This window comes from Pleurodeles waltl, chromosome 6, assembly GCF_031143425.1.
Source record: "Pleurodeles waltl isolate 20211129_DDA chromosome 6, aPleWal1.hap1.20221129, whole genome shotgun sequence".
Lineage (NCBI taxonomy): Eukaryota > Metazoa > Chordata > Amphibia > Caudata > Salamandridae > Pleurodeles > Pleurodeles waltl.
The window spans coordinates 1,543,014,817-1,543,021,847 of NC_090445.1; the positions used below are offsets into that span (position 1 = coordinate 1,543,014,817).

The 7,031-nt window shown below is 42.8% G+C and overlaps 1 protein-coding gene across 1 annotated transcript in view; it reads right to left on the reverse strand.

Annotated features, from left to right (window-relative positions):
* Positions 1-6,639, reverse strand: part of CTNNBIP1 (catenin beta interacting protein 1) — an 82,075-nt gene extending 75,436 nt beyond the window's left edge. Inside the window, exon 1 of the mRNA XM_069241171.1 lies at positions 6,504-6,639. The gene's annotated coding sequence lies outside the window, so the exon portion shown is untranslated. The remainder of the gene's footprint in view (positions 1-6,503) is intronic.
* Positions 6,640-7,031: the final 392 nt, after the last annotated feature.

Below are 7,031 nucleotides of genomic sequence, written 5' to 3' on the forward strand. Positions count from 1 at the left end.
ACGACACCCCCGCTGAGCCAGTGCAATCCGTATTAGACCACAGGACTGAAAATAATAAAGGGAAATCTTATCTGGTGCTACGCACCATTCTATTACCCTTACACTGAAAACAGCTCTACTGAACCCTGTGTAGATAAGATGTACATCAATAGATTTCAAAAGGTTTTAGTGAATTTAGGGTTGGTTATCACTACAAGGAGTGTAGATCTGCAACCTACAGATCCAGTGACTGGGTAACCGAAAATTGCTAAATGGTGATCCGGTATAAAAATGTGTAGGATTCTGTGGGGGGTGGGGGTGGTCGACCAATTAAGGGGTTGTAAAAAAAAAAAAAAAAAACATCACAAATCTAATATGGGTGAGGTGCGCTTTCTAAGTAACTGGTTCCTATCTGACACTTTGATACGGATGTGAAAATGTATTTGTAAACTTTTTGTTTATGTTGTTAGTGACCTAAAGTTTTAGTGATAATGGGTTATTAAGAAACAATTGACAGTTATGGAGACGTGCAACATTAAATAAAATGCACTGCTCAAGAAAGACATTACACATCGACTCGTAAATGACAACACAAGTGGCATTATCGGAGATGTCACTCATAACTCACAAATTACATTACCGGCGACTTTATTTATGACATCCCTCGACAGAGGGCCTAAACAGATACACAGCATCCTAAACCAACTGGGCAGTGATAAAGTCTCTCATGCCAGAGGGCTCTTAGGCTAAGGATAAGGAGTTTAAGACTCTAACTCGAGCTGGGCCCTACACTGTGAAATAATTAAGCACAAATAAGCATTGGTCACCTGCCAGAGTATAGGCCTGGCCATTGATCAGGTGATGCAGTCAAGCACTTCCCCCTCAGCACAGGACCCAAATGAATGCCAGTCGCTCTACACACAGCCTGGTCAGTTTGTTTAAAGGCACAGCCCGTTCGACTGTGGTATACATTGTCCTTGAATGGCTTCAGTGATTTCAATGTTGATGTCAATGCGTAGATTATCAATGACAAGGTGGCACAAAGTTATACAGGGTACACTAAAAACAGTTTTGCTTATGTTAAGCCAACTGGAATTCTTGCTCGCCATTACAGCACACACTACTGAATGGAATTACACCAAACAGCATGGATACATAACTGGATGCAGAATAGGTTCAAATTCATTCAGAGGGATGAGATATTTATGTTACAAAAAGCTAACGTCTATCCTTTGAAGGATTCATTTTAAATCTCTAGTGATGGTTTACTTGTGGGTAAGGATAAGAGGGTGAAAAATTCCAAACAGAAATTGAATCTGATTGCATGAAGGAGCTTTTTTTTTTTTTTTTTTACACATTGACCATTTTCGGTTCCATCCAGCACAAGAGGCCCAGGCAATCAACCCCTACACACAGAAAGAGACAAATAAAGCATCCAAGGTGAATGAATCAGTAAAGTGGCTGGTGACAACTTGTGACGTGGTTAAGGAGAGTCAATGGATATGTATGTGGTGTCAAAAACATTTTTCAGCAACTCATTTGAGGTGTCTGAGGACACATTAGACCCAGAGAAAAATGAGACCTTTTTAGAGAACATTACATCGAAATGAGCTGACTTCCAAGCATTCTGTACACAACGAAATGTACCGGAAATACCTTGCCAGCTATGTCGTAGAGCAGGGGATGGAACCAGCAAACTAGACACAAGAAGTGCTGAATGCTTAATCGCCGCATCCTCGGAATATACCTTTATAACCACTACTGTAACCTGACCAGATCATACTATATACGTTTTCTCTACTGTCCTGAGGTGAGACCCGCCTACATTTCATGGTAATTCTGTTAATTATTGCCTCGCTGCACTTTGTTAAGCAAGAGTTCCTAAAAGAAGGCGAACACTGGTTTGAGTTTGCTAGTTTAGACTGTTCTGTATTAACTGGGCATCGCATGTTTCTGTGCCTCACCTATTCTAGCACAGCTCTGTTTCTTCATGTGTCCTGTGTGTTAGTTGGGCATAATACGTTTTTGTTACCTGGCAGTTCTCCCTGCTTTCTACCAGACACCTCCTCCTCCATTAACTTGTTGCCTACACTCCTCACCTACCTTTAATAGTGGTCTGACTTCCCTTGTGTGTGGGATTATTCAACTATTCTTCTAATATCACCCCAACTAGTTTCATATTATCCATCAATGAAGTAGTGGGATTTCCAGGAAGAAATTTAGACAGATGTTTACTTTGGAACCTACTGTTTATTTTGATTACATGTTTAACCTTTGCCAACTACAAGAAGGAACTTGGAGTAAAAATGTATTTTAAGTACTAAGCACTTGTAAAAATGTATTTTAAGTACTAAGCACTTCTGCCCTGTGAGGGACCTGTAATAACAGACATCTGTGCCTCACCATTCATCTGACCAGACATCCCTCAAGCCTTACAACCTGTCTTTTTTGGTTAACGGCATCAATAATTAGCTAACAGGTGTCATCACACTTGCTGCACCACCAAAGAAATTTCGGATCTCCTGTAAGGTAGGCCGCTCAATATGGTTTTCAACAGCCTTACCAAAATGTGAGGAACTAACCAGCACATTGAGCAGAAGTGGAGGTGTACATACTAAACTCAAGAGCTGCCGTCAGTCCAGTGACAACACAGCAAGTCTTGAGAAGACTCTATATCCAAAATGCAACAGCCAGGTTCCTTCTAAACCTAAATCCCGGACATTATATATCTCAGGAGTGTGGAATTCCTATAGCCTGACATCCAGGACATATTGTTTGGGGTCAAGGACAAGAAGTTTTTGTGTTTATTTTGCCATTGGGACAAGTAGGTCCAACCCCCTGCTGCATAAACCCTTTGGCTGCCAGTTTACAGTTCCACATTATGGATCAGGGAAGGGCATTGTCTACAGTTTAGGTAATTTGTGTCCATATGTTAATGCTGTTGGAACTAGTATTTATGGTTCATTAACGCAGAGCCTTTATTATTAAGTTGAGAGCACTAAGGAAGTGTTGTAAACTCGGTCTGCACTACTAACAGAGGTGCCAGCATAAATATGTGTACATATATTTGCAAAATTTACCAATATAAGGTTAACTATGAAGCTCCCAGAATGCTCTTTGGTAAGATGCAAATATTTACAGAAACTTGAAAGCAAGATTGATGATTCTTTGCTTTCAAAATAAAATGTCCACCACAAAAATGCAACTAGGAAAAAAAACATTTTCCTAAACAAAGGCCGTGAAATTTTTAAATATTTTTGGTCTCAAAAACCACACATTGCCACAGTAGTCCATGGCACTGAACAAAACTACTTGATGTGCAGTTATGATCCTTGTGAAAGAGCAGAATGATGCCACGCACAGGAAAGCCAGCCAACAGATAGATAGAGGCAGAATTGTATAGAAACAAAAAGATCTTGGTTAACGCTAGATCTAATTTGGGACCCAATTCTTAAAGAAAGTCACAAACGTGAACCTATGGTATATATGTTGCTGCATTAGTGCAGATTTATGGCGTTAATGAATTCACAAGAATTTACATAAGTAGACCAGGAAATCGTACTCCTATAAAATATTTGTAAACTGCATTTTAGCATGAGCAAATATATGTGTAGATTTGCCTATGTTATAGTCTGTTGAGCGTTTACTTTCCCTCCAATCACTTTCTCCCCCAACTCTGGAAGAAGTTTTTGAAGAGTAAATTTCCAACCTTTCTTGGTATGGGAAAAAATTACAGAAGAACTGGTTAAAAGCCCTAAAACATGCAAAGGACATTCCAACCCTGGAGTTATTGCTTACCGCTACTTCCAACCCCAGTATGTAGATCTGCAGAAAGGTGGCAAAATAAGGGGCTTATTTATGAAAGAGTTGTGTCGCCCTTGTGCCATGCCAACAGTGCACATGAGCAATGTAACTGTTAAGTTAGATTCATAAAGCAGCACAAATCGCTGCACTACTCTGCCTTGGGAAGGCGTTCCAGGTGGCCCATGGATTTTGGCGAATCCCCAGATTTACCATTACTGGTAGACCCAGGGAATGCGTCAAATTCCCATCCTCTCCAGGTAAGGCATAACAGGGAGAAATATCTTTATTTCTCCTCATTACTTACTCTTTTTATGTGTGCTGTATTCTGCAGTGCACAGAAAGAGAAAAATGCCTCTCATGATTGTTTTTATGCAAGATCCTCCATCCTGCAAAAAAATAAAATAAATCATGCTTCCAACACATGGCGCAAGGGGATATGCATTGGTGCTAGGGAACACCCTGTGCTTCAGTGCAGGAAAAATACAGGAATGCATTGTACAGTTTTAAATATGGTGCATTCCTGCCCTTTCCCTATCACGCAGTGCAGCATGTTTCCTTAATAAATATGCCCCTAAGGGAGTTGCTAGTATTCAAACCCTACTATATTATGAGCCCTGGCATAATTGGAGAGGTTATTATCAGAGATCTCATATAATGAGATTGCTGCCATAATATGTCGCTACACTACGTGGCACCAAAAGGACAAGTTGATTTTTTAACAGAACAGGCAGATTTGTAAAGCAACCTGTCCAAATGACAAGTAGATATTTATTCAATTCCACACCCTGTTCCCACAGACCCATGTAAGTTTCTGGTTAATAAGGGTCAAAGTGGAAGCTGTGTGTATCATTACAAAGCTTTCAAAGACAAACGGCCCAAATTTGCCCGCTCAAGTTACCCACATATTTACAGACTCGCACTCTAAAATCCAATAATGCTCGCCTTATTGAGAAACTATGCTTCAGTAGGAAAATAAAAGACTGGCCACCTGAGCTTAACTCAAGGCCAGCCATCCTTCAGAAAAAAAACACTGACTGCACACAGAAAATTCCCTGGCCCCACACACAGCCCTCAATAATGCACCAGCACAACAGATAAACAATCTGTTTACCACAACTAGCCCCATAAGCACCTACCTCCACCCCATACTACCACCACCTTCTCACCATTCTCAACCTATCCAACTCTCCATCCTTATCCCCATCTAGCTCTGCTCCTTTGCATAGTACTGCATCTCACACTGTAACTGTTCCCTGAACACCGAACTACAAACACTCATTCACCAAATACACCCGCACTCCAACACCCCCTCCACTTTAACAGACAAGTCCACAAACCTTGACATGACTTAGTACAGTTCTCTGCATTAGATCAGTAATTATAAAGTTGTACGTGAGCCACAGCTCCTGGATACCCTCACGGGAGATAGTGATCTTTACAAATACAAATAACCTAAACGGGGATTAACATTAGACAGAGAAAACAGGGAGAGTGTTAATGCTTACCAGGTATATAATTATTATAAAGTCTATAAGTACGTGTAGTGACTGCCAAAAGGAGGTAAAAACAACAGCAAAGGGTTTTTTTCACATTGACCATACACAGAGATAGTGTCATTGGCTAGGATGGGCTTCAAAGAACACCAAGCTGACAACCTTGTTGTAATTTAGCCTGTATTGTTTTAACTCATTTTCCATTAAAAGTTAATCAATCTACTCAATGCAAAGTACACTGGGTGAGTCTGAACTTAATAGTATGACCCAACACCACTTCCTCAATTATTGTACAAGTCAGGTAATGGCTGACACCAGAGCCATTCAGAACCTTCACAAAACACGGAAATAATAAAACCAGAAATCTATTCGAACAAGCACATTTTTGGGAATGGGCGACCCTCACAGACTGGAAGAGATGACAGGGACTGGGATTAGATGCAGCTTAGAACCTGAACCCAGAAGAGATGGGTTGAAACCAGAGGCCGCCTTAAACCTGTGCAGAGAAGACTGGGGCAGGTAGCTCGTGGCCTGTTACAACCTGCACAGTGCAGAGGGAGGCTGGCACCAGAAGCTAAGAACCTGTACGGAGCAGGCAGGAAATAAAAAGAAATGCATTTAAATCATAAGAGTAGACAGGCTTGAACCGGCACAAAGCAGGAAAGGGTTAACTAGCAGAGGCCATGATAGTGACAAGGGATTGGTAAGGGAGTATGAGGGAGTACCAGGACTGTGTGAGGGTTGGATCAGGCTATCGAAAGGATAAATGGGGAGAGCCGGATAAGGGGAGGCATGCACTACGTAAAGGGACGCCGCTGGTATAAAGAAATAAGCATGACTGTGAAAAGGGAAACAAATAGAGCTGTGAAAAGGGAAAGCAGAGCTGTATAATGAGTCATGGGTGAGTATGCGGGGAATGGGATGTGTTCGGGGAGGCTAGGCAGTGTAGAGTACCGGTGTCTCAACCAGAAACCTTATGATTTTCCCTGGCAGCCCCTCACCGCACCCACGGCTTGGTTTCCCCGCGCCTCCATTCACGTCTTGGACAAAATGCAGCCTTCCTCCACCTCCCCTCTGTCTGCCCCTCCTCAGCCCCCTGCCTGCTGCACCCCGTCCCCAACTGAGGCCCCGGCTGGAGGGGCACAAAGGCCGGAACAGGCCGCAGCCGGGGCCTGGAGTGGGCCAGTCTGCCGCTTCCCTCACTCTTTCCTGGGATCTCGTTCTTACCTGCTTGTCTCTGGGTTTGGCCCCAGGAACCTGTCGGAGCCCTTCCGATGGGATAAAGGGGGCCTGGAGCCGGGTCCGGGGAGCGAGCGACCACTGCGGTGTGTCTTAGTCCGGGCTCCAGGGGCGGGGAAGGAGTGGGGAGGAGCCTTAGGAGGAGGAGAAGGCGGGCACCCCGAGAGCCACCCCTAGCCGCGCCACCCACCAGGGGTAGGTAGCATTTTGACATTGTATTTAAAAAAATCATTACATAGCTTTCCTATATAATCGTGATACAGCGCCAGCAACGAATTGTAAAGAAAATACAATTGAGAACACGTTTTCATTTAGTAAACATTGTTGGCTATATCGCCTCTAGGCGCTAGGCTACAAGTGCCCTGCTAAAGTAGAACGGATTCAGAGTGCTGGAAGGAAATGAATCGATCTTTAGAATCTCTTCCTCACCAGCAAGTGTGCGGGTGATGCACTATAAGAGTACATTTCGATTATCTAATTTGTTGATCATTTTGAATAGATGCAGCGTGTGGAATA